This window comes from Suricata suricatta, chromosome 6 (assembly GCF_006229205.1).
Source record: "Suricata suricatta isolate VVHF042 chromosome 6, meerkat_22Aug2017_6uvM2_HiC, whole genome shotgun sequence".
In the NCBI taxonomy this organism is placed as follows: domain Eukaryota; kingdom Metazoa; phylum Chordata; class Mammalia; order Carnivora; family Herpestidae; genus Suricata; species Suricata suricatta.
In genome coordinates, this window is record NC_043705.1 from 42,936,215 (window position 1) to 42,958,209 (window position 21,995).

Below are 21,995 nucleotides of genomic sequence, written 5' to 3' on the forward strand. Positions count from 1 at the left end.
TATGTTTATTTCTGCCCTGATCTTTATTATTTCTTTTCTTCTGCTGGGTTTGGAGTGCTCTTGCTGCTTCCCTTCTAGTTCCAGTAGGTGCTCTGTTAGATTTTGAATGTGCACTTTCTCTAGTTTGTTGAAATAGGCCTGGATTGCAATATACTTTCCTCTTAGGACTGCCTTTGCTGTGTCCCAGAGACTTTGGATTGTTGTATTTTCATTTTCATTTGTTTCCATATACTTTTTAATTTCTTCTCTAATTGCCTGATTAACCCAATCATTCTTTAGTAGGGTGGTTTTTAACCTCCACGTTTTTGTAGGTTTTCCATATTTTTTCCTGTGGTTAATTTCAAGTTTCATAGCATTGTGATCTGAAAGTGTGCATGGTATAATCTCTATTCATTTATACTTATGGAGGGCTGCTTTATGTCAGTAAATGCCAGTATGCGACCTATCTTGGAGAATATGCCATGTGCACTCGAAAAGAAGGTGACTTTCCTAACTTCAGGATGCAGAGTTCTAAATATATCAATTCCATCTGTTCCAATGTGCCGTTCAAGTCCATTGTTTCTTTAGTGATATTCTGTCTGTTTGATCTATCCATTGCTGTCAGTGGAGTATTAACATCTCCTGCAATTAGCACATTCTTATCAATAAGATTGTTTCTTTCTGTGATTAATTGTTTTATGTATTTGAGTGCTCCTGAATTTGGTGCATAGATGTTTATAATTGTTAGCTCTTCCTGATGGAGAGATCCTGTAATTATTATATAATGTCCTCCTAAATCTCTTGTCATTACGTTTACTGTAAAGTCCAGTTTGTCTGATATAAGTATGGCTACTCTGGCTTTCTTTTGGCTTCCAGTCGCATGATAGATATTTCTCCATCCCTTTACTTTCAACCTGAAGGTATCTTCAGGTCTAAAATGAGTCTCTTGTAGACAGCAAATAAATGGATTTTGTTTTTTGATCCATTCTGCCACCCTGTGTCTTTTGGTTGGAGTATTCAGTCCATTTACATTCAGTGTTATTATTGAAAAATGTGTGTTTAGAGTCATGTGTTCTCGGTAGAATTCATGTTTATAGTAGTGTGTCTCTGCACCTTGTATTCCTTGCAACATTTCCCTCATGGAGTCCCTCTTAGGATTTCTTGTAGGGCTGGTTTGGTGGTCAGGAATTCTCTCAATTTTTGTTTATTTGGGAACACTTTTATCTCTCCTATTTTGAATGACAGGCTTGCTGGATAAAGGATTCTTGGCTGCATGTTTTTTTCTGTTCATCACATTGACAATTTCCTGCCATTCCTTCCTGGCCTGCCAAGTTTCAGTAGATAGGTCTGTAACCACTCTGATAGGTTTCCCTTTGTACGTTAGGGCTCTTTTCTCCCTAGTTGCTTTCAGAATTATCTCTTTATCTTTATATTTTGCCAGTTTCACTATGATATGTCGTGCCGATGGTCAATTCAAATTATATCTTAAGGGGGTCCTTTGTGCCTCTTGAATTCAAATGTTTATTTCTTTCCCTAGATTTGGGAAATTCTGTTATAATTTGGTCTAGTATCCCTTTAGGACCTTTCTCTCTGTCTTCCTCTTCAGGAATTCCTATGATAGGGATGTTGTTCTATTTGATTGTATCACACAGGTCTCGAATTCTCCTTTCCTGCTCCTAGATCAATTTGTCTCTCTCTCTTTTTTTTTTTCCGGCTTCCTCTTTTGCTATAACTATGTCTTCTAATTCACCTATTCTTCTCTCTGCCTCTTCAATCCTTGAGGTGGCCGCCTCCATTTTATTGTTCACCTCATTTATAGCCTTTTTTTTTTTAACTCATCACACCTATTTTCAAAGTCCCTAGTCATTGTCTCAGTTGCTTCTCTGATGCTTTTTTCAACCTCAGCGATTAATTTTATGACAAGACTTTCAAATTCTTGTTCTGTTATGTTGTTTAGATCTGTTTTTACAGTTCTATGGTTGTGATTTCTTCCTGGAGATTCTTCAGGGGAGAGTTCCTTCGTTTTGTCATTTTGGCTAGTTTTCTGTCTCTTGTCAGTTTTAAAAAGCTCGTTGTGCACTGTGCACCTGTTAGTATTGCTCTGTCAAAGGAGGCTTATTGACTGTCCAGGGCCTGTCATTTCAGGAAATATTCTTTTGATGGTGTCTCTCAGTTTCTCTTGTTGTGCCTTTGATTATTTTATTTTCATACTCAGCAGTATTTGGGACTCACTGTCATGCACACTTTGGCTTGTTTCTTGGGGTAGTCCTGTGAAGGAAAACAGACAGACAAACAAAGAGGAAACAGAAGCACGCAAATGCACAGACAAATCAAACAAACAAGCAAATTGAAAAAAGGAAAGGAAGAAAAGAAAATGGAGAGATCCCCCAGCTGGGATTGCGATCGTAGTGGGAGGGATCGTTTTCTCTTGGCGCTGGCAGGGATTCATGCTGCTGCTGCCCAAGGTGCCGGGCGCTGCCGGAAATGAGCTGGGAGCTCCTGCAGCCAAAGCGCCCGCCTGGCCTCCACCGTCACCAACTCCCTGCTGGGATCATGTAGGGGTGGAGGCTATTTTTCCCCTGTTGGCACCCGGGATTCTGGATTCGCGCAGCCAATGCTGGAGGCGAGATGCGCCATGGAAATGAGGTGCGTGCTCCTGCAACCCCAAGGCAGAAGTGCCTGCCCCCAGGCCGCCGCCCCTGCCGACTTCCTGTCGCCGACTCCCTGCCAGAATGGTGCAGGGGTGGAGGTGGTTTTTTCACTTGTGCCACCGGGTTCGGGATTTGGGCTACCCAGCGGTTATATATGGAGTGAGAGTATTTCTCTCCAAGCGTGGTTAAACGTTCTTTATCTCTTCTCTAGAGACAGTACTATGAGCATGTTCAGTTTCTTTCTCTTCCCTCTGTCTCTCGGGCTCCGCATGCTTGCCCCGTGTTGGGCTTGGGCTCCCACCTCCCCTGCCCATCTCAGGCTGGCCCGTTTTCCAGTCTCCCCAGTTTGCACTCACTTACTCAGGCATCTTTGAGGTTGTCTTCTTTCTGGAGTCTGTATTTTCTCCTTCCACTCTTGCAGATGAGAGAAATGTCCTTCTCAGTTCAATAGATGGGGTGGACAAAGTTTACAAGGCTCCCTTCCTCTCCATCATCTTGGTTCCACCTCCGAGAGTCTGAATTTTAAAGGGGTGGTGCAGAAGGTACTGTTATGAAAGTGTGTGTGTACACATCCAATTGGTTCTTTTTCTTTGGAGAACCCTGACTAATACAGAACAGGTAGTGTGGAACAACCATAGTTTTATGGATCTTATTTTTTTATATCTAGTTGTGGGGAGATGAATAACTGATCACAGGAATGATTTGTGGCAAGAACTCAGAGGTCTCTATAAGGAATCTTATTATCTTCAAGTCAAACAAAATTAAAATAATTCCTTTCAATTAGTACTCTAGCTAACTCTTCAATCTCCATTTTTAAGAGCTCATTTTCCCAAGATCACTTATTTCTGCTAGGCACCAGAAACTGTTCTAAATGCTTTTTGTATTCTCTTATTCCTCACAGTGTTCTTTTTTTAATGTTTACTTATTTATTTTGAGAAAGAGAGAGAGAGCGAGAGCGAGAGTGAGAGAGAGAGAGAATCCCAAATAGGCTCTGCACTGTCAGCAGAAAGCCCAATGCAGGGCTTGATCCCAGGAACCATGAGATCATAACCTGATGAGAAATCAAGAGTCATATACTCAACTCACTGAGCCACCTAGGCACCCCCAATCCTCACTACAGTCTTAAGTGATATGTATTATTGTTACCCTCCTTATTCAGACGAAGAAACTGAGGAACCAAGAGGTTAAACATTCATCCCAAGGTGATCTAGTGAAGGAGTGGCAGAGCTGGAACTAGAACCCTGCCAGTCCAACCCTGGAGTCCAGACTTGCTTGCTTACCTGGCTTTTTACATTTTAAACAATGGTAGAATGGGATTCATAGACTCACCCCTGATTTTAGGAACTAGAAAATTACTAATGATTTGCATATTCCTTCGGGTTTCTCCCCCTCCTATTCCTCTGCTCTTCCCTTTTCCACACTCACATCTGTCCAGTTTACTGGCTGGTTAGAGTTAGTGGCCATTTTGGTTGGCACTGACAGGTTGCATTTTGAATATCAGTTGTATACAGAGGTAATGACTATCCTGAATTTTGTGTATCTTTCTTCTCAAAAAAGTGGCCTCAATACAAATGTATGCTTGTTTAAATAGTTATTATTTAGCTGTGTTTGTTTTTGAACTTTTTATCCAGTTTGAGAGCTTTTATATAGTCTTCTGGGGCTTGTTTTTATTTCTACACTTTATCTACACTTTATTTACACACTTTTGTTTGTGTAGCTGTACTTTGGTTATTTTAACTGCTGTATAGTATTCCCTTGCGTGATTTTTTTTTTTTTACCTTAGTTTAATTGTTCATTCTGTCTCAGTGGGGTTTTTCCCCAAGTTTCTTCCTATATCAATATGTGCTCCTAAGAACAATCTTATAATGCCTCCTTGTGTTCATGTCCAAAAGTTTCTATAGGGTATTTACTTAGAACTGAATTCTTGGATTGTGGCATATGCAAATGTTCAGCCTAACACCTTTATTTAAGAAATAACACTAGTTGCTGTGAAAGAAAACAGACAAAATCTCAGCGACACAATGGAAGGATTTTGATTCATGCAAAGCCTATTTCCAGATGGGATGGGGATGGGGTAAGTGGTGTGCCACCTCCCTTCCCTCCCCCCCCCCCCCGCACATCCTTCAGGAGTTCAGGATGATGGAGGTGCCCTAGCTTGAAAACGAGGCCTCCAAATACACCCTGGAGTGTACAAAATAACTAACAGAGGAGGCAGTGAAAGATACAAAAGACATTTTAATGTCAAGTCAGGGAAGTGGCTCCAGTCATTTCTGCTTATATTCCACTGGCTCAGAACTCAGTCACAGGGCCATACCTAAGTGCAAAGGAGGCTGGGAAATGTAGTCTTTCTGTGTCTTCAAGACAAAAATGAAATGGATTTGGTCAGCAGCTAGTGTAAAACAATCCCAAATTGTTTTTCTGAAATGATCTTTAGAATCTGATTTGGCAGGATATAAGTTTTGGTGATGTCCATTTTCTCCACCCATGTACTATTAAGTTCTTAAGTTTTTCCAGGGTAAATATAAAGTGTTATGTTATTATGGTTTTGATTTCTATTTCCCTGACCTCTGTTAAGGTTGAGCATCTTTTCAGATATGTGTGAGCTACATATTTCCTCTACTCTAAAATACTTATGTATTTTGCCCAATTTTCTGTTGTTAGTGTGGAAAACCTTTTTTAAATGTTCTAGGTAGCAAACATAGTAGATTTTGTATGTTACAAACATCTTCTCTGGATTTTGACTTGACTTTTCAGTTTTAAAATTTAATTTGATGAAAGAAATTCTTAATTACAGTGTAATATAACTTACCAATACTTCTTTTATGGTTAGTGTGTTTGGTGTTCTGTTTAAGCAATGTTTTCTTACCTCTAATGTCAGAAAGATATTCTTCTGTATTTTAAAACTCTCATCTTTATTTGCTAAACAGACTCCTTCCCCACTCCCTACAGCTTGTTATTTTAAAAATTTCAACCCTACAGATGGGGTGTGAGAAATACAAAGGACATTTTAGTTGCAAAGTTGCAAGAATAGTGTAACAAGCACCCATTTATCCTTCATTGGACTCATCAATTGTTAGTATTTTGCCAGATTAGTTTTATCTCTCTATATATATTTTTAATATTTACTAAACCATTTGAAAGTAAGTTGCAGACTTTACTCCTCAAATACTTCAGCATGTATCTCCAAGAACAAGGACATTCTCTTATAATAAAACCACAATCCAATCATAAAAGTTTCTAAATTTTTAAATTAAAATTTCCTTAAATATTTATTTGTTTTTGAGAGAGTGATAGAGAGAGACAGAGCATGAGTAAGAGAGAGGCAGAGAAAGAGGGAGACACAGAATTTGAATCAGGTTTCACACTCTGAGCTGTCAGCACAGGGCCCGATGTGGGGCTCCAACTCATAGATTGTGAGACCATGACCTGAGCCAAAGTCAGATGCTTAACCAACTGAGCCACCCAGGGGCACCCAAATTTTTGAAATTTAACATTGATCCAATACCACAGTCTATCACACAGTCCTGTTTATTATCCTTTGACTTTAGAATAGTCGCTGAGTCATGATATAGACATTTCTGAGAAGCAGAGCCTAGTTGTTTTGTAGAATTCCCTCAGTTTGGGTTTATATGGTATTTCCTCACAATTCAGACCTGGTTATGCCTGTTTTGGCAGGAATATCACATAAATGGCCTTCTCTCCTTCTGAGTGCACTATATTTAGGAAGCACGTGATATCTGTTTGTCCCATTATTGTTGATGTTAAGTTTGATCATGTGGTTATGGTGGTGTCTACGTTGATGATTAATGAATAGTTTGCAGAGAGAGAGAAAGTGCGTTTTAAACTAAAAACGCTTCTCAGTCAGTGCACCTGGGTGGTTCAGTTGGCTGAGTGTCTGACTTTGGCTCAGATCATGATCTCACGGTTCGTGGGTTCGAGCCCTGCTTTGGGCTCTGTGCTGACGGCTCAGAGCCTAGAAGCCAGCTTCTGATTCTGTGTCTCCCCCTTTCTCTGTCCCTCCCATGATCACACTCTGTCTCTGTCTCTCAATGATAAACAAACATTAAAAAAGAAATAGAAAAAAACCACTTCTATAGTTGGATAGTGTTGACTAAACCTCTAGAAAATCCAGCCCATTGCTGCTGCTGGTATGAAGTTATAGAAAGTAAATTCTCCCTCTTTAAAACTAGAAAAGTAGAAGTATTTTTTCTTTTCAAAAATGGAGAAATAAAAACTTTTTGCCTTTTAAAATTTTGTAGGGGAGAAAATACAGAGAAGGCAATGTGTCGATGCAGGTGAAACTGTGGTACATGAATTTCAGCGCTCCAGACTTGGGGCGCGTGCCCTGAGGAACCGGAAGACGGGGATATGCCTTGCAAAGGTATATGCTCTCTGTGATGAGTGCAGACAGTAGTGGACGCTCCCAGCCGGGTCGTTTCAGTAATAGCAGGGGACAGGAGACCACACTCCTAGCCAAATGGCGTCGTGCAGGCTGAAGAGCTTCCACGGTCTCTCCGCTTCCACGCTGATTAGAAGTGCTGGAGATACATCATAACAGTGTCAGCGCAGTGTTTACGGGGACATTGTCGCTGTCTCTCCCTTGTGGAAGGTGACATAATGGAATTTCCTTCCTTTGTCCTGGTGGCAGGATGATGAGCACTGTCTGGGCTCCAAAGCCGCTCGCTTTGCCATTCACGTCTCCCGGCTCAGCTGACAAGCCAGAGCTGAAGGAGAAGGCGTGGCCCATCACTGCGAGGGAGGGGGCAGGTGCGACAAACCCAAACCTCCGAGAGCACTGAGAAGTGATGTCGGCCAAATGAAAGGGGGAGGGTGTGGGGACCAAAAAATGGGGACAGGGAGCAGTCTCACTGTTCCTGTGAGGGATCTGAGACTAAAGACCTAGAAGGCTTTGGGACAGGTGCCTAGGGCGCCTTTGTTAGCATAGGTGTCTAGGTACAGATTCAAAATATCTTTACAAAACTTGTAGCTTCCTTCCCCAACCCCCCAATCCCAAGTCACTCATACAACTTATCTCTTTATTAATAACATGTCTTGTTCCATAAGGATTTTAGGAAGTCTAGCTGTGATATGTTATTAAGAGTTTAGCTGTGTATTTAAATGGAGACAAATTAAACAATGTATGTGAGGGCTGTGAGTGAGGGGAGAGAGAGATGGCGAGAGAGGGAAGGAGGAAGGGAGGAAAGAGTCCTCATTTACCTTGTCACTTTTTCCAAGTGAACTAGACCTTGTCCACCAATACTCCAGGGAAAAGGATGCCATAGCAGAAAAATGAACAAATAAAAGAACCCCATTGCAAATGCAACTGGTTAAAGAATTTTTAAGGATGGTTTTGCCCTTAGCAGCGTCTGCCTTGATTGTCGCAGAAGCCTTTCACCTGTCTCCTTGATGGCACTTATCATCCAGTAAGTGATTTGTGCTGCCAGATGGAGATTTCAGGTCCACAGATCAAGACAGATAATTCTTCTAATAAACATATCATGACATCTCATTACCCGCTGTCTGAAGACCAAACTGTACAGTGGTTTGTAATAATAATAGTGATGGTGAGGATGGTCATGATACCAGCAGCCTATTGCCAGCATTATTGCTATTCTGTGTTTATTGAATGTGTCGTATGTGCCCACTTCTCTTTCGAGGGCATGTATTCTGTAATTAATCCCTCACAACAACCATGGTGAAGTGGTGAAGTAGTTACTATTAGGTATTCCCATTTATATACTAGGAACCTGAGGCTCAGAGGTTGAGGAACTTGTCTGAAGTGACTGGCTGATAGGTGGTTGGGCACTGCCCTGATCAATCTGAGTTGAGAACCTTTACCAATCCTATTAGGTCATGCTTTGCCACCTGAAGGCCAAACATCTCCTGGCATCTGCATAGAGCAGTACCATTAATAGCTAGTATTTACTGGGAATGGAATATGTATGAGGCACTGCTTTCAGTGCGTTACACTGATCTACACAGTTATGCATGAGGTAAGATGCTATTGTTATCATCTGACCATTTTACAGATGGGGAAATTGAAGCCCACAGCTGCCCCACAGCTTGTAGGTAGCAGACCAGTCTGGATCCAGAGCCTGCATTCCGCTTAGTCACCATGCTGTTCCTAGTATCTGGCTTCCGGTTTCCAGCACCAGGTGTCTGCACATGTGGGTGTCTTACGAGGGATAGCTGTGTTAGCAAAAATAAAGTGATGCTTGAAAGTCCACAAGCTGGCATGGCCCGCTAGCAGTCATTTGGCTGTGTCCCCAGAGTTGAGCCAACTTTACTCCTGGTTCCTACAAACAGATAACAGGTCGTGGGGATTCTGCACCCCCTTTGGTCTCCAACCCCAGTGTTTCATCTCTTCAGGATGCCACCAACCAGACATCTTCAAGTCTCTCTGTTGGAAAAATGACTATGAATAAAAGAAATTAAACTCTCCATGGTGGAAGCTCCTGATGGTGCCTGCAGTGGGGTATTGCCCAGCATCTGTCTCTCGCCATGTCGAGATCACTTTTTTATTGCCCAAAGATGTTGCTCTTGCTTTGTCGCCGGCCACTAAGCCCTGGCTGCTCAGGTGCCAGCAGTCCAGAGCTGCTTCATTATTCAGTGCAGTTGACGTTACACCTCAGACTGCAATACATTATCATTCAAATGAGCCAGCCACAATGGAAGAAAAAAATATGCACTCTGATTTCTCTCCAAAGTCCTTTCCCTAGCACTCCCTAATTACAGCCGGCAGTTGATGGGGACAGTTGAACATGGAGGCTGACGGGGCAGCCCTAGTGTCCCCATCTAAGCAAAACACAAACAATGCATAAACTCGCCAACACTGTTTAGGTAAGCAGGATTTTACTCACAGCTCAGTGGTGTAACAATGCTCTGAATTTATCAGTCAGTGGTCTATTATAGCATCGCTCTTCTTGGGTCCATATTTTTGGTTGTCTTTCCTTTTTTTTTTTAACTACTTTATTAGTGACCTTCATGGATCCCTACTCTTCATTTTCCTTATCTTTCATCAGATTGCTTTCATGATGGCTTTTTTCTATCTAGAGCTCAATATTTTTCCAAGGATGAATTAACTCCCCTGCGGTACTCTCTGTGTGTTTACTCATTCATGCATCCATTTATTCAGATAATAAATATTTAGTGAACACCTACTAAGTACTAGGACATTGTGTTGGGCTTTGAGGATATAAAGTAGTCATTCTTGCCTTTGCTATCACATAAAGGACGGTAGCCATTAGATATTCAGCGAATAACTGCCCAACTAAATATGCTTTTGTAAACTGTTGTAAGTGCATGAAAGAAAAAGAAAGGGCTTTTCATATTCTTGCATATGGAATCTAAATGTTTAGAGGACTAATCTTCAACACTAATCAATGACACCCAGTATTCTTCTCCACGTAACATTTTTCTTAAGAGTATATGCATCACAGGGGGCACCTGGGTGGCTCAGTGGGTTAAGCATCCGACTTTGGCTCAGGTCATGATCTCACTGTTTGTGGGTTCGAGCCCGCATCAGGATCTGTGCTGATGTCTCAGAGCCTGGAGCTTGCTTCAGATTCTGTGTCTCCATCTCTCTCTGCCCCTCCCATGCTCATGCTCTGTATCTCTCTGTCTCTCAATAATAAATAAATGTTAAAAAATTTAAAAAAAGAGAGTATACTCATCATACCTTGAATAAATGCATTAACTTTCAAAGTGCTCCATGCTTTTCTGATAAAGAATTTTATTATTGGTGAAGTTCTTTGACTGCATGACAACCTCATGTATTTCCCCTAACCCCTTTTTGGGCTTTCAGTTACATTGTGTGATGTTCTGCATCTCTCTGGCACTGGTTGTTACTTGGAGTGGTTGCCTGTATAACAGGAGGAGGAGAGCTTTCCTTTGCTTATGTGGCATTTGTTTTTCTCTCATTAGCACTTGTCACACAGGCTTTACCATTGATGAGCTCAGATAATTTTTAATACATTGTGGTGAGTGCTGTTATTAATTCACCAAACAATTATTAAGCATCTGCTTCATGGTAATGCTTGGCCCCAGAGATCTCAGGGTGAAACAAACCAAGTCCCTCCTTTCCCAGAGCATAAGGTGCACCGAAGTTATAGAGAAAGAATCATGCACTTATAGTGTGGTCAGAAACATGCTATGGGATGATATCATAGGTGGGAGGGGGAGGAGATATCAAGGGAGTCCTTGACCTGTGGGGAAGAGCACCGGATGTTATATGGAAACCAACTTGACAATAAACTATAAATTAAAACAAAAGGGAGCCTTTAGACTTGGGAGCGCTTGGGGGTCAGGGACAAGTTGTGAAGCAGACAGCGCGTTAGTTGAATAGATAGTGTGTGGCTGTGACTAGAAGTGGGGGTGCAGGGATGGAGGGAGCAGCAAATCTGGAGGTGAGAGAAAATGTGATGCATTGCAAGAGTGGATATTTTATGGTGGCAGGTGGAGGAGATGCAGCAGATAAGGCTGGACACGGAAGCAGGGTTGGGAACGACTTTCTAGATCCTGCTGAAGAGTTGGGAATGGTGAACATTGACGAGATTTGGTGGTGGGGGAAGTGCGGTCGTCAGATTTGCATGCAGGGATGCATCCTGAACCCTGGCTTGCAGGGGTGCACAGGGAGATATTGCAGCGGGGCTAGAAGTGCATGGATTTAGAGACATTTGTGAGATGGAATTGACCAGACTAAGGTCCTTCTGTTGGTTCTGAGGGTTGAGGGAGAAAGAAGAGGCCACTAAAAGGCAGGAAGGGCATAGAAATAAGGACATTAGCTTTGGGTCACACTTGCTTTTTCCGCTTCTTACAGCAGTACATATGAGAGCTGTTGTTGGGCCGTTTTCCTTTTAGAATTTCTCGAGCTCTTTGCCTGCACTCGCTGCGTGCAGAGACCTCCATGCCCATGGCAAACAGTCTTCTTCCTCTTTCTTAAATTAGAAAGTGTGTGACAGGCATTTGCATCAGTTCCTGTTGGCTACCAAGCAGCACGAGTTACCAACACTGTTGCTCATGATTTATGATAAAACATTTGTTCGCTGAAAAACGAGTTTTATCCCCAGTGGAACCTGTGAAGTAGCATTATTAATTTGGAAGCATTTACCGCCCTGTTGTGGACATTCCCAGAATGACTTTGTGTTACAGGAGCGGAAAGAGACAATGCCGGCCATGAGTGAGAAGACACGGACTCTAGCTCTACCTCAGTCACTGAATATTTGGCACCACGAGCACCTCTCCCGTCTTTGTAGACCTGGTTTCCTCACCTGTAAAACTAAGAGCCGTACTTTCTAGTTTTTTTTTCTCTGAGTGCCCGATGCATCTCTGAAAGATAGTTAAGTCAGTACTGAGGTTTCAATGTCCCTCCCATTGGAAAAGAATCATTAGTCACAAATAACATAAGAATCCAGGTGCCATTTAACCCAAAAGTCAGAAATAGTGATTTCACCTTTTTGTCATTTCTGGTATGCCAAGCAGAGGGTCTGAGAAATGATGCCTTTAAACGTGCATTTCCAGCTGCTCTGGAATGAAGAGTTTCACGGAGGACAAGTGCCCCAAAGCCCCAGCTGCTCATGGGATATACCCTTCTGAGAGGGGGCTCCGTGCAGCACCATTTCCCACTTGTAGTCATTCTCTATGCTTGGCATCTGTGGAGCCTGGCTGATGGGGAGCTAAGGGGAGGACCCTGGAGGGAAAAGGAAGTACCCACCTGGCCTGGACATTTATGTTCCAGAAGCCCTGGAATGGGCTTTTATAATGGACCTCGTGGCTCTGAGCCGTCTCAGCTCTTTGACTGGCAGCTGAAAGCAGATTTCTACATCTATCGACTCAGCTGACTCCTGGCCGCACTGGGGCTGATCCAAGGTTTATTGTGGGCAGTGGGGAGGGATTAGATAGAGCCCTCATCAGATCAACGTTGAGTGTGGTTGTGGGTCCACTCCAGCCTTAGTATTTTAGCTTCCCTAGCTTGGGTCCTTATATCAATTAAGGTGCCTAAGGGGCAATTAACAGAAAACCCCACTCAGATCAGCTCACATAAATGACATGTATTATCTTACATAACTTGAAGATCCAGGTTGGGTAAATACGAGGCTTGGCTGGTTTTTAAAAAAAATTTTTTTATTACATTTATTTATTTTTGAGAGAGAGAGAGAGAGAGAGAGAGAGAGAGAGGTAGGGGCAGAGAGAGAGAGAGACACAGAATCTGAAGCAGGCGCCAGGCTCTGAGCTAGCTGTCAGCACAGAGCCCGACCCACAAACCATGAGATCGTTACCTGAGCAGAAGTTGGACAGTTAACTGACTGCACCACCCAGGCGCCCCATAAGCTTGGCTGTTTTTTAATTAATGATGTCATCATGGACCCATATTCTTTGTGCTTCTCCCCTCTCCCATCTTTGTTATTAACTTCATCATCTGGCTGGCAGCAAGTGGATTGCAGCTATTCCAGCCATCACATTTGGTTGTGATGATACCTAAAGGAAGAAGAGGGACTGTCCTTTTCTGGGCTCTCTTAAGAGGGGGAAAAACTAAAATTCCCCTATGTCTCAGAGGCTTCAGTTGCAGGTCTGCTGGGATTATTTGATTGACGTAGATCAATCATTTAAAGTGGACAAGATTTGGAGGAGGCAATCCAGGGTCCACCATGTTTCTTAGTGTTATCTTTTTTATAGCTTGGTAATCTATCTGCTTTCTTGCTTGTTCAATCTTCATATCTTTAGCTATTTCACCTCTCACTCCCCTTTTTAACTTCTAGCTCCTTTGCAAGCACCCTCTGAATTTGTTTCAGGTGGGCACCCCAAACCTAGACTCTGTTGATGCTTAGACTCTATGACAGGACTCACATCTGGTCTGTCATCTCTCTTGGCTTGATACATCTACCTGCTGAACTCTAGTCCCCCTGTTACCATTCTGTGGGAGTAGACATTTGGCAGTCCCATAGCCCTGGGTGAACATGGAACAGTGAAGTAGGTCAGAAGAGAGAAGAACCAGGCTCTGACTGAACCTCGGGGTTGGGCGATGTCTCACAGGTCATGATGCCCTTCTGCCTTCCTCTACTTTCTGATCACATTGATCACTTGTAACTAGAACCGAAAGGTGACATCATTTCAATCCCACCACCATGTACCCCTGGCCAACTCCCTGCTCCCATTAACTCCTTGCTCCAGTAGTGACCTGGTACAGGATTTAGAAGGAAAGGTGCAGATTTGGCGCTTGTGAAGCTTTGCTGTTTTGGGAATCCCACCAAGGCTTGCAGTCACAGGCCACATGGCAAGTTAGCCTTTTTGCCAAGGGAAGAAGCCAGGAGTCAGAAAGATAAGATGTTCTATGTGGTCTGAGAAGCCCCAATTCTCCATCTAGAAGATCATGGCCAAGGGCTTGAGAGAACTGAATCTGTTAACTTTCTCTCCTTCACCTTTACCTTTCCATTCCTCCTCCCTCCTTATAACCTAGGGTTCTTCTGGGGGTGGGTGCTCCACAGTAAGGGCAGTGCACAGCTGAGGCCCTGGAGTCCGCAGGCATCTGCCACTATGGAGTGCAGGCGATGTTTGCCAAACCACTAACCCAGGCATGCCTCAGAAGAGCCAGGAGAGGAAGGGGAAAGGGGCTTAAGCAGAGTATACAGTTAATTCCGCCACCAGGCCAGCACTCAATGACACCTAGCTTCTGTAAGTCCCATTTTATTTTATAAAACATGCAGAGAAGAAATCATTTGGTTCACAGAATGTCCTCTGTGAGATTGGCAGCAAAGGTATTACCATCCTTGTTTTATAGCTGAGGAAACGGAGGTTCAGAGAAACCAAGCCATTACCTTGCAGGGCAGAAAGTTAATGTATTCTTTCTACTGCCCTCCATACACCAGCCAGGCTAAGGTGACTGCTCAAGGTCACACTAGTCATTAGTGATGGATTTGAACTCCTGAGCATCCAGAAATCCCTGCTGGCTATGCTGTATAGTGCTCAAGAGCGGCACACAACTGAGGTGTGCCAGTGCTCTGTGACCCAAGTGTGTCCCGAGCCTCTAATCATAGTGTCTTCTCTTCTGACCATTCTCACTGGTGTCAGGGCACTTGGAACTGAGCTGTGCCCACAAGCAGAATTGTGGACAGCAGACAGGTGAGACCCTTAATGCCTATTCTGGGAATCTGTCAGTGAGCTGCCCCGTGGTTGGAGCAAACTGCATTCCTCTGGGCATGAGTGCCTGTGAGTGTGTGTATACCGCAAATGGGCATGAGCTGTGAGTAGGTGCCCAAATGGTCCTGTGCACATGCCTGGCTGTGTGTGTCATGCCTGGCTGTGTTGGTCTCCCAGATTCCCAGGCAGCTCTTGGTACATTCTGCAAAGCTTTGGGGGCCAGCTTGAGATGCTCTTTTAAGAAATAAAATTGCCTTCCAGATGCTCCTTTCACTTGTTTTTTTTTCCTTCCACTTGACAGAGCTGCCTCAACTTCTCATTCAGGGGCCCTGAAGGGGAGTGTATCATTTCATGCTCCCTTGTTTCGCTTCTCCAGATCCAAAGCCAACGCTGGCACAGCTACTGATGAGCAGAAATCAAAAGCAAAGGCCGGGCTTTTGATGGGAAAACTGCTACATTAGAGAGGGCTGGTTGTTTCACAATTGCAGGGTAAGGTCCATAATATTACCCCCTGCTGAGTGGCCATTAGATTGCAAATTACCGGTCACTTTGCGGGACGGCTCAGCCATCCTGTAATCAGGATCATAATATCCCCCATAATGGTCAAGCCCAGGCACCTACCAGGAGTCTGGCTGCTGAGGCGCCAAATTGCTGGGCTGCCTACAGTAATGATTATTGCAGCAGGAAGGAAGGAAAGCTGCCCCCAAGTCCAGGGTTGTGTGGCATTCTGTCCCACTTTCCCATTCAGAAGCGTAAGGGACCATCAGAATTACTCCAGTGTATTCTGTCCTCTGCGTTTGGTTACCCACTGAGGGTCTAACTTTGTGGGGCTATCATTCTCCATGGCATTTCTAGTTCATGGTCTCTTGGATCAGATGTGCTAGCTGGGGTGTGGCAAGTGGAAAAGGGAGGCGGTTGGCCGTCCTCCAGCTTTTGCTATGGTGAACTGTGTATATGGGTGCATGACTAGAGATTTAGCGAAAACACAGAAAGTTTCAGATGTGAGGGTGATCTGGCTGTGACATCTGTCACCCCACTGATGGCCAGGGTTGATTTGGTCGATCTGGCTGACTAAGCAGGTGTCCCCTTTCTCCCACACTGTTCTCTTGCATCCCTCCCGAAGCTGACCATTCTTGGAGAGGATGACCTCCCAAGAGAGGAGGACCAATCTTTGATCAACGGTATGGGAGTAGTTGTGCGCCCCCTCTAGAACCACCAAATAAACTCTCAGGGTCCATTTGCAGGAGAGTATAGGGTAGTCAATGTTCCAAGACACTGGACACATCCAAATGAGGTGCTGCATGTGGCAGTCTGCCTTTCTTTAAAAAGGAAAAAAAACACACACACAAATTTCAAATGTATTGATACTCTTGTGTATTTTCAAGTTGGGTTGTGGCTTCATATGTTATGTTTATATTTTATGTATTCTTTTGTGGTACAAATATGCCAAAGAAATAGAGAAGGTAAAGCTGATGGTGTGGTAAGCCTTAGGCCAAGGGTTCTATAGGGAAGAGATGGAGTCTCAGGTCGGGTGGCTGAAGGGAATCAGGACCCATTGAGCAAGGTCTGAGCAACATTAAGGGAAAGCACTGGTGACTAGTAGTAGGAAGAGGTCGCATTCACTCCTACACCCGCAGGGATCATGGGAAGCAAACTGAGGCTGAGGAAAGAGCTTCCTGACAGAAGCTATGGCTCTAGGAAAAGGGACCCAGGATGGGGGTGGGAACGAGACCGGGGAACTAAACCCCCTGACTTGATGTGAGCTTCGCGCTCCATTCTCATGGTATTGCCTCCTATTGGCCAAAGCAAACAGAAGTCAGAGGGCAATAGAAGCCCTTCTTGCACTTCTACAAAGGGCAGAGACAGCTAGAGAAAGGGGAAAGGATATTTAGAGAGGCAAAGTGCCTTTCCTGACACATATTTGTTCATGGCTAACTAGGCACATATTGGCTGATTGTGCCGCTTAGGCCCTGGATGGGTTGGAATTTCAAAGTCATGGTCCATTCCTACCCTGTGCTGCCTGGGAGTTAAATGAGGGACTCCAAACTTGTAGTTCAGGTTGTTTTCCTGTTCCGTGGTGCCAGTGATTCCTCAGCTCCCACCCAGTGGGAGCTACTGCCCAGCAGTTTGGCTCCTGTGGCTGTGGCTTCTGGGCTTGTGGAAATGGTCCGAGCTGACTCCCTGACATTGCCCAGATGATCAGAGGTGGCAGTGAGCACCCTGAATGCACTCCTGGGAATTGGCGGGACTCGGGGTGGGGTGGGGTGCTTTAAGTAGGAGCTTGGAGGCAGCTGTGTGGGTAAAGGAGCCTACTGCAGGCTCAGGGTCAGCAGAAGTTTTGGCCATGGCTTGCATGGAGGCCCTGGGTCGGGTCCTTCTCAGTGGTTCACTTTTCTCTCCTATCTGGGAGAAATAACATCCTGCCAAATTTTGTAAGGAACTCCAGACCTCTTGCCAGGGCTCCTTCCCAGCACAGTTGAGAAGGGAATAAGGTTGGCATTATGTTCAATTCCCCCAGAAAAATACCATTGTCTACCCTGTGAGAGTCTTTTTGCCAAATTGCTTTTAGCAAGGCTGAACTGGTGACAGGAAAAGACTCAGATGGCATTCTGTAAAAGTAAAAAGTATAATGAAAATAGTGACTGTTGATAGTTGCCTACCTTGTGCTAGGTGTGTTCTAAGTGCTTTCCATAAGCTCTTCATTTAATCCTCATGACAACCCCACGAAGCAGGTACTAAAGCTATTCCAGCTTCAGATGAGGAAACTGAGGCACGGGGAAATGAAATGACTTGTGTGGTGTCACACAGGCAATGAGTAGTAGGGCTGGGATTCAAACCTGGGCATCGTGGCTCCAGAGTTGTGATGCCTGGCTCTCTTTCTTGGCTAACGTCTCCTCATTATGTATCAGGAGACAGGACGGGACACTCCTAAACAGAAATGAAGTGTAAAGCTGACAATAGCTTTGGAGGTTCATTTAGTCCAGCCTCTGTGTTCTTACAGAGGGGGAAACCGAGGGCCCACAAGGTTCAGGGATCAGGTCTCAGGAGCCATGAGCTAATGTGAGTAATTTACTTGGCAGTTCTGGAAACACTGGGGGACTCAAAAGTGGCTGGCTTGCCTGGTGATATTCTGGCAATTTTCCTAGTGTTGTTTAGCAAGTAAATTTCTTTGAAGCAAAGTTCCTTTTATCCAAGAAGCAATGTGACCTCAAATCTTGTTTTCATAAAACATCTCTGACGTTAGCTGCATGAGGCAAAAGCCCTGAAGGTGTCTGTGCTGCCCTTGTGCTCCCTGAATCCGATGCTGTCTCTGGCATTGACTTAGGAACTGTTTCTACTGTGAATAAGAGTCAAGCATCAGGTCGTGGGGGGCCCAGAGTCCAGGTGAGCTGGGCATGCTGGGGGCACAGATGAGAGGAGAGAGGCTCTTTCATCAATTTCCAGGGGGTTCAGGGGGCACCTGAAGTATCTTTGTCTGCAGAGGTCCTCGGCCCACCCAGCCACACTGCTGTCACAAAGAGCAGAGTGTTTTGGGCCATGTGACCATAGAGGAAGCTGCCCAGGCCTCTGAGGGGGCTGCCAGCTTCTGAGCTGTTGATTCCATGACTCTGGGACCCAGAGCTGCAGAGAAAGGGCAGCATTCTTCCTGTGGAGGCTTGGTCCAAATGGCCCCATGGCTTTCTTTTCTCTGGGATCAGCAGGCTACTGTTGGGAGGGACAATTGAGGTTGTTGTCCTGGCCTGGCCCAGAAGCACCGCTGGCAGATGCAGAGCTGGCTTCCTGGACCATCCTTGCCGCACCTGCCCTCCTGATTGTGTGCTTGTGGGCCAGCGCCTATGGGGGCTCTGCCTGGGACGGCATATCTCCCCCTGCCCAACCCAGATGGCCCAGGGGCCAGTTGAGAGGGCTCCCCCTTTTCCCATGCGGCCAACATATTTCATGTCTCCTCCTAGATACATTAGAATTAAGATGGAGATACTCTAAGAAGGCAGTTTGGTGCTAAATTAGAGGACACTCATTTGTCTTTCTTTTCTAGATAGTGCACTTTGTAAGGGGTTAACATGTCAATATTTTCCTCTTTCATCCTTGTGACTTAAGTGATAAAGGAGATGGAATTTGCTGTCATGGGGATGGGGGAAGATCTCATTATCTCTTGTCTCTCATGGATGCTTTTTTATAATCCTTAATCATGTCTGTTTTGAGAAGTCCAGGCATGGCCCAGACAACCTCTACTCTTGGTATTGGGGCAAATGCTTTTTCATGTTGTAAGTAGGAGATCTCAGGCCTGGGTTTGGTTTGTGGGGGAGAAATATATAGAGATAGGATACTGTGATCAGTTTGGTTCAAGGCACGGCAGCTTATTGGGTGTTTGGTCAAAGGATGGAAGGATTCCTAAATCCTGTTCTAGACCAACAACCCTTTCTCTTCAAATGGTTTCTCATATCATCTGTATCAGTCAGTGTCTAGTAGGAAACTGATGACTTGCAGAGAACTAGACCCTTCTCTGTGAGATGGCATAGTCAAACTGAGTAATTTGAGGAGATTTTAATAAAGGGGTGTCATGTGAAACTATGAGCAGGATGTGGTCAAACCAGTGAGGGGTGGTTCAGGATTCTGGAGCTAGCAGCTGTAGGAAGCCATGGCACTCCCGGGCCCCCGAGAGGAGAGTGCAGTTAGTATACACCAGAGAGAGCTGTCGTTCTGAGAAACAGCCTCCTGTCCACAGGCTCTTGCCTGTGGAAGATAAAATCAGTCAAACAAGCACAGTCTGGCAATGGGAGACCCAGAATAATCAGTCTCACCCTCTTCTCACATATCCATTGGCCTGTTCCTTCTACTGACCAAACCCAACCAGAAGCCAGAGAGAGAGAGAGCATGGTGATGGAGTCTGTCAATGCCACCTGTCAGAATAAATTTCCTGAGGCAGAGAGCAGGGTGGAGAGGGGTGGCAGGTGGATTTGGAGGGGTAAATGGAAATTACCCAGCACCACAGCTTAATGTCACCTATATCCTACTATATCTTCACCTCCTGATACATACGTATATATTCCCCAAGTGGCCTCCATGTTTGTGTTTCGTGCCTTCTTTTCCCTTTCCATAGTTTTGACTTCTCACTTTCATTTTATTTGTCTGGGAATTTTTTTTAATGCTTATTTATTTTTGGAGATAAAAAGACAAAGCACAGCAGGGGAGGGGCAGAGAGAGATGGAGACACAGAATATAAAGCAGGCTCCAGGCTCTGAGCTGTCAGCACAGAGCCCAACATGGGGCTCAAACTCACGAACTATGAGATCATGACCTGAGCTGAAGTCAGACATTTAACTGACTGACCCACCAAGGTGCCCGTGTCTGGGAATGTTTTTTTAAAAATATTGTTTATATTTTATCATTTTATTAAACACAGAAAGAAGTTGTTACATCTTTCAGAAATATCAGATTTCAGCTTCTAATGGAATGGTTCTCAACTAGGAATGATTTGGCTCCTCCCTAAGAAATATTTGGCAATCCGGAGACATTTTTGGTTGTCACACCTCAGGGTGGGGTGCTACTGGCACTTAGTAGACAGAGGCCAGGATTGCTGCTAAACATCCCACAAGGCACAGTACAGCCCCCAGTAACAAAGGATCATCTGGTGCAAAATGTCAGAAGTGTTGAGTTGAGAAATCTTGCTCTAAATGGAGACATCCTGCTCTAAGGAAGGTTTTTGCTCTGTTAATGGGAGCAGGTGAAAAGGAGAGAAGGATTTCTGTGTTTTTGTTTGTTTGGGTTTGCTTGTTTTGATTGGGTGGGAGGACTCTCGCACAGAGGAACTTTCCACCCTGTCCTTGGGGAGGATGATCCTCTGTTGGGGCCCAGCTGGGCTCTTGGGCTCACTCTGGGACCATCTTGGGGATCAGCAGGATTGTAAGACTGAACATCCGAGAATTGAGAGCTTCTTGGGGGAACGTCTCAGACCACACAGAGATGACCCTCTGAGTTTCCTTGCTCTGTGTGGCTGCTGGAAGTGGTACAGCTGACTCTGAAGAGCTATTTCAAGATGGTTCAGCCAGACCCAAAGGTCTGGTAGAGTTCTTGCCTCTCCCAGGCTTTGGGGTTCTCTTCTTTTCAGCTCAGAGCTCTTAGAATGTTAATAAGCAGGGAATTACAAAGTCCTGAAATAGTTTGCAGGTCACAAAGGAAAAGTCCCAGCTCAAAAAGTAAACAAATATAGTCAGCTGTCCTTTGTTTACTTGCTGTTTAAACCTGGCATTTGCTTTTTTTGCCCTCTTCCTTCTTATATCACATTTTCAGGTCATTTTTCTGCCGGTTTGTGCATATGGTGGAGAGAAGGGGCAGGCAGAGAAAACTCTGTATCAGCTTCCTTGGGCAAGCTGTTAACAGGCTCCATGAAAAGATGAGGAAGCAATCACAAGTAACCATTAACCGTGCTGTGCTTCCCGCCATCAGCAACTCTTGACTTGGCTGTATTACAGCTTATGCGACTTTAATATTTATTACATTTTGTTTGTTTTTTAACAAGCAATTTATTAAAATTTGTTTTTTAAAAACAAAATGACAAAGGATTTAGATACACAGGAACAGCCTCTTTCTCGCCCCTCTCCGGTCACCCCCCAAAGGCAATATCCACCAGAGATATTCAATGACTACACTAACAAATATGTATATACAGGTTTCTTTTATTTTTTCACCCCATACAAATAGTAGTATATTTATTTACTCAGAAAATTATCTTGGAAATCCTTTCACATCAATAAAGAGCTTTCTTTTTTTTTTTAATGGTCCCATGGTATCACGGATAAACCTTGCTATATTTGGCCAGAAATGACTTGTTTTTGAAAAGGCTTCTGAATCTTTCAACCAGAAAGAACACTCAACTAAAAAACAAAAACAACACAACACTTGTTTGAAAGTTTAAGCATGAAAGGCCACTTCTGTCTTCTTGAAAAGCTTTTATTCTCTCATCTTATTGAGGTTTTCAGATATTTTCTTGGTGTTGTTGTTCTACATTTGCCCCTTAACTTAAAATCTCTATCAAATAGCTGTTCAGAACCAAAGAGTGTGCCAGGAGTTTTTGATATTGCCTGTGATTTAAACCGTGTCTGGTTTTTTTGTTTTTGTTTTTGTTTTTAAATTACTAAACATTTCTTATGGAAAGCCAGCCTGAGCCAGTGCTATGCCATTAGCACCAGAAGAGCCTGTCTTGGCTTGGGACAAGACAGGGTGCCTCTC